This window comes from Lichenostomus cassidix, chromosome 5, assembly GCF_008360975.1.
Source record: "Lichenostomus cassidix isolate B80296 chromosome 5, HeHo_3.0, whole genome shotgun sequence".
Taxonomy (NCBI): Eukaryota; Metazoa; Chordata; class Aves; order Passeriformes; family Meliphagidae; genus Lichenostomus; species Lichenostomus cassidix.
Genome location: NC_139486.1, coordinates 15,872,096 through 15,877,461, shown reverse-complemented (window position 1 = coordinate 15,877,461; position 5,366 = coordinate 15,872,096). Strand labels below are relative to the sequence as shown.

The following is a 5,366-nucleotide window of genomic DNA, read 5'->3' as shown; positions in this document are numbered from 1 at the left end:
AGTTGCTTCTGCACTACACAGTGGCCTTTAACATTGTAAATAGCTGCCAGCCCCAAACTGTCCAAAGGCAAGGAGAGGTTCCAGGGTGGATAATCACTGAGGCACAAGGTGCTGCTCTGGACAGGCCATCAGCTTCAGCCCAGAGTGATGAACAGGAGCAACTGTGGGTGCAGGAGCAAACGGTTCTGCTTCCTCCTGAGGAGGCATTTGTTGCTGCTGCTAGTGTCTAGGAATCCAAGATGATGAACCCAGCAAAATCAGGAAGAATTATAAACTTTTATGTGTAGTTCAGGAAAGGACAAAACAGAGCCAAGCCATGCTCCTTGCAGTGTTTTCTAATTGCATTCTTTCCTTGCCTGACTTCATTAAGAGCCAGATGCTCTTAATCTGGCACAGGTGTGGAAGGACATTGTCACACCTATTGAAAAAAGATAAGATTAAATGTTATCAACATATTGACACCTTCATCTATTTTTTAGAGCTCTTATACCTGGAAGATTGTAGGTAGGTGGTGCTAGCCCAGCTTTAAAATGAGCTTGCTACGTGCAAAAATCAGTTGGCATATCAAATGTGTCATTTAGATCCAAACAATTCCAGTAGTTTCCTCTTTGATTTGGTGCTGTAAGACAATTTATTTATACAGTTTATAGTTTAAAAATTGTATTTTCAGGGTTAAGGATAAAATAGCAAGTTAGAACCTTATCTGTTGCTTATTTCTGGAAAGATATGAAAGATGAGTTATCTTAAATACTTTCAGTGCAGTAGTTGGACTTGGTTCAATAACAGGGTTTCAATTGTTCCCAAACCTTCATTGTTAAGGGAAAAAAGACCCACTACAAAACAGGAAAGACCTGTTTCAGGAAAGGCTGTTGTATCTTTGAAAAAGGACACATGGAGCACCTGACTCTGAAATATTCTTATTTATTATAAATAATTTCCATGGCGTCACATTAACAAACAGAAAAGGTCACGCACTCCTGTATTTGAAGAAAATGTGTTTGACATCTGGGATCTGGCAGAAGTTCCTCCTGTGGGATAGATTGTTTGCACAGAGCTTTATTGAAGAATAATATTAAAAATGAATTACGAAATATTAGTGTAACCTAATAAGAAATTATTGTATTTTACAAGCCAGAGACATAGTAGATCTTACAAAACCATTTCGGTTCATCTGATTCAAAAGCACATCAAGGAATGCTAGCTGTGACCAGTTAGCAGTGAAAATATGTGGGGCTTAAATGCTGCAGTTAGAAATGGACTGGAAGGAGAGGTCCAAATGCAGGCAGGGGCTTAAATGCATGTGTGTATTTTCATACACCCCTGCTCTATGAACAGAGTGAGGAGGGAGTGGGAAGCCAGGCCACCCCTGTGCACCGCGAGCTGGGAAGCAGGCAGCATCCCAGCCCCAGGCATCAGATACCTTCATGGGGGACACCAGGGCTGTGGGGAGCTGGAGGCTGTCACTGCTATGCTTTATCCTCTCCCCTCCCTTACCCATGCCAGTGAAAACCTCACAGGCACAGCCCTTTCCCTACCTGGGCAGTGCTCCCTACCAGGCAGTGCTCCCTGGGCTGTTTGTAAATCCCAATCCCCCAAGGATATGCTCTCCCACTAGGCTGGGATCATGCCACCTCATGGGGTACTTCTGGGATCTCTCCCCAAATGCTGTTACAGTCCCACTTGCCTGTGATACTGCCCTGAAATGCCTCTTTGAACATGGAAGAAGGGATAGGAGTCAGCTCTCCACGTCCTCCCAGCCTCTTCAGGGTACCTGCTTACCCAAGCAAAGGGCAAACACCTGCCTGGGCCCTTTCCTCCCCTCTCTCTTTTTAGGACCTCAGGTGCTGCTGCCCTGCCCTGCATTTTCACACCATCATCTCTCCAGAGTCTGCTCAGAGCCTGAGCGCTGGCCTGTCTCCCAAAAGCAGACACAGGCCTGCCCGAGGATGAGCAGATGTTCCTATCCCCGGAAAGAAGAGGCCAGCCAGGTGTCACCCGTGCACAGAGCAAGGGCAGCACACAAAAGGTCCTTTCTGAAAGGGACAGAGTCAAGAAAAAGGCCCAAAAGCACAAAAATAATTTATTGTTTCCAGTTGTAAAAACTTTTTTTTTTTTCCATCTTCTGTTTTCAGGTGAAAGCAAACTTCATTTACCTTGCTGAAAGGGGCTGATGACAAAAAGCCATTACAGAAATCACTGCAGTTTAAAGCCTGCTGACCCCATGGAAGTGAGGGAGCTGGGAAGAAGATCCATGGAAGCCAGTGACTGGTCACTTACAGAAGCTGGAATGCTGTATTTCCATCTAAAATGGCTTGGTTCAAAAGGAGAACACACACTGACTTACAAGCTGGAGCTTTGGGCACATCTCTCAGGGAAAGGCAAGGTACTTAAAGCCATTTAAGAAACTACATAGCTATAAACAGATGTTACCATCCTGCTCTACCCTAATTTTAGCACTTTAACCCAGCTGCAGGTTGTTTTGCTCTGTTCCCAGGCAAACACACCCATATCCAGCCCTCTTAAAGTACAGGAAATAAGGGAAAACTCCACCTGCTGCCCATGCTCCCAGCCTTCCCCATGCAGGACTGCCAGCAGCACTGGCTGCTCCTCAGCCTTGCAGCCAGAATTCCTGGGAGGTAAGTGTGCTATAGCCACAACCCTTGTTGATATCACCAGGGATTGTAGGGCAGGAGTAAGAATGCACTCTCACCCCAAAGTGAGGAGTTGCATATTTAACATATGTTTGGTTATACACAAAAACATTCAGAGAGGAGAGAACATACAGCCCTTCAGAGACTGCTCTGCCAAACAGACTAAAACGGGTTACTTCTTGGTACAACTCAATCATACATCTGAGTGGATGGGTGCAGACATCACAAACCAGTGTTTTACCAGGAAGTTTAACAGCTGAAAACTGCAGGTTGTTTATTCTTGACAGTATGTTCTTGAGAGATTATTTTCAAGAATCCTGAGTCAGCACTAATAACTGCAGGTACAAATATTTGTTTGCAGGACACAGTATCTTTCCTATGCTATTTACCTGTGATCCCCAAGCCCAAAAGTTTATATATGTATGACTAAGGCTGACCTTCCATGGTGAGAAAATACCCACTTGCCTCAAGTATTTTCAGTTGTCACTATTGCTTTAACTCTTAGCTCCATAAAAACTGGACTGTATGGTAGTAAGGAATTCAAGGGAGAAGGGTTAATTATTTGACTGCAGCTTGGGGATTTAACTTCACATTAAAGCCACGTGCATTTGTATCCAAGTAACATAATGAAAAGTGTGGTAAAAGATGGAAGGTGCAGTCATCCAAACAAGTAAGGATTTATTAAATTAGTTCTTCAAGATCTTAGAAAACCTAACCAAACATTTCTCAGCTAAAGCTGTGGCTGTTCCTTTGCTTAAACTGACATGGTGATCCCATGAGTAACAAGGATTTTCATGAGCAGGCAAATGGAGGATGTGTTTCAGTATTGGATTTTAGGGCAACTTGATGATGATTTTGGAATGTTATGGTGACTGAACTGTGCCAGAGCCCAAGAAAGGAGAAATAGAACAAGCTAGCAAGACTAAAAATGGGAATGCAGAAGTGCTGTTAAAGATCAGCAACCAGCTGCCATTCAGAACGGCCCTTACAAACAGTGGCACAGACTACAAACATCATTGTGAAAGAGCTGAGATCACACATGCTGTCCTAATGAGTTACTGGCGTGAGAAAGTGTTCACCTGTATGAGACAGGGAATTGCTGTCTGGCTTCCTGGAAAAAACACGTAGGCTCATTTTTTCCATCACTGATTTGGTTATGTGCAGGCTGACATTGAGGACAGTTTAACAACATTCAGCAGTACTCACAGGCCTGAGGAGGAACTGGTGCCACCAAAAACAGAGAGGGAGGAGAAAGCAGGAGTTCTGGTACACAGAATACAACCCATGGGACTTCTCAAGGAAATACAATTCATAGCTTACCCTTAAGGAAGTGCAGCAGGAGGTTAAATCCCTGCAGGGTGTCAGTTTTATAGCCCAGCAAAACTCCATCTCTCCAGCAGTGCAGTGTCCTTTGCTAGCTGGCTGGATAACACTGACAGAAGGTTAAGGACAACCTACTTCAGGTTTGTCCACATTTGTGAGTCTGCTTTGGAGATCCTGTTTCCTTATCCACAGAGCTCTAGTCCTTTGGCTGGGAGGACACTGTCGGAACAGACTGGTCTTGCATTGTGAAAAGAGCAATAAAGGGGAGGGGATCACACTATTCAGTTACATGTGCAACCCCGTGTAAGACAAACATGGCAGCATGTGTAATAACAACAACCTAAAAAGCAAATTCTAAGCAACTAGAGAAAGAAATATAAAGTGGCTCAGGTGTGGAAACCCCATGTTGAGCTACTTCAGCTGTGTGCCAACAGCAAAGTCAGAGCAGCTTAGTTTCCTGATGCATCCATTCTCTACCACATTGAGTGGAAAACCAGCCCCTCGTTACCTTCACTCACCAGGCCACTTCTACCTGGGCACCTTAGGGTGGACTGTAGAACCAAAAGTCTTTGATCATGTGTCACAGACCTGCTTTCTCATTTTCTTTGAGTAGTTCTAGAGAGTTGTTCTCGTCTCCTGAGTTTTGCAGCTCAGCATTCCTGCACTTGGCCTCTCCTCTTCCAGTTTGCATGTGTGCTCATTCCAGTGTAATTTTTCTTGAGCATGTGATTCAGAATTAATGCGTTTGCAGGGCAGTGAAGGGAAATGACGCGTCCTCGTGATACTGGAAACGAGTGGCGGCAGTTCCTTTGAGCTCGTATCAGCTTTCTGAGAGGCTTGTAAATCATCACAAGCCCAGCAAATGGCGTATTACCTACCTCACTTTGCAGCCAGTTGCTTGAGTGATAAGAATGTGAGAGAGCAGTGGTGTGACATAAGTTCCTTCACTTCCCGCAAAGCAAACCAGAGCCAGTTTTGGTTGTCCTTGCGAATTGCTGAAATAAGAACATTCCACCTGCAAAACACAAACCCAACCAACAAACACTCAAACCTCATTAGGCATGGGTCATTGAGTGTCATGTGGGTGGAAAAGCCTTTGTTGTACTAAAGTCATAAGATATGTAGTGCAGGCAGGAGTGAGAGCTAGCCACTGGTTAATGATTTATATATGAGGAAACCAGTTCAGTCTAAATTATCTTACATTAATACTACTTGTTGTGGAGGCAAGTTTATTCTACCAGTTGAAAGCCAAATTCTGGCCATAGCCTCATGGTCACTGTACAAACCCAGCCTTCACTGGCTCCAAAGAGGGAGGACAGCTGGGAGAGGGGAATTGCACCCTGGCAGGCTGGGAGGAGAGCTCATCTCCTGGCATCCTCTGGGACCACTTCC

At 44.6% G+C, this 5,366-nt stretch overlaps 1 long non-coding RNA gene across 1 annotated transcript; it reads right to left on the bottom strand.

The window, feature by feature from the left end:
• Positions 1–905: 905 nt before the first annotated feature.
• Positions 906–4,061, bottom strand: LOC146436037 (uncharacterized). The gene is made up of 3 exons (XR_014852490.1): positions 3,972–4,061; positions 2,551–2,629; positions 906–1,028 (listed from the first exon to the last, which is right to left on the bottom strand). It is a non-coding gene; the product is annotated as an uncharacterized LOC146436037 (long non-coding RNA).
• Positions 4,062–5,366: the final 1,305 nt, after the last annotated feature.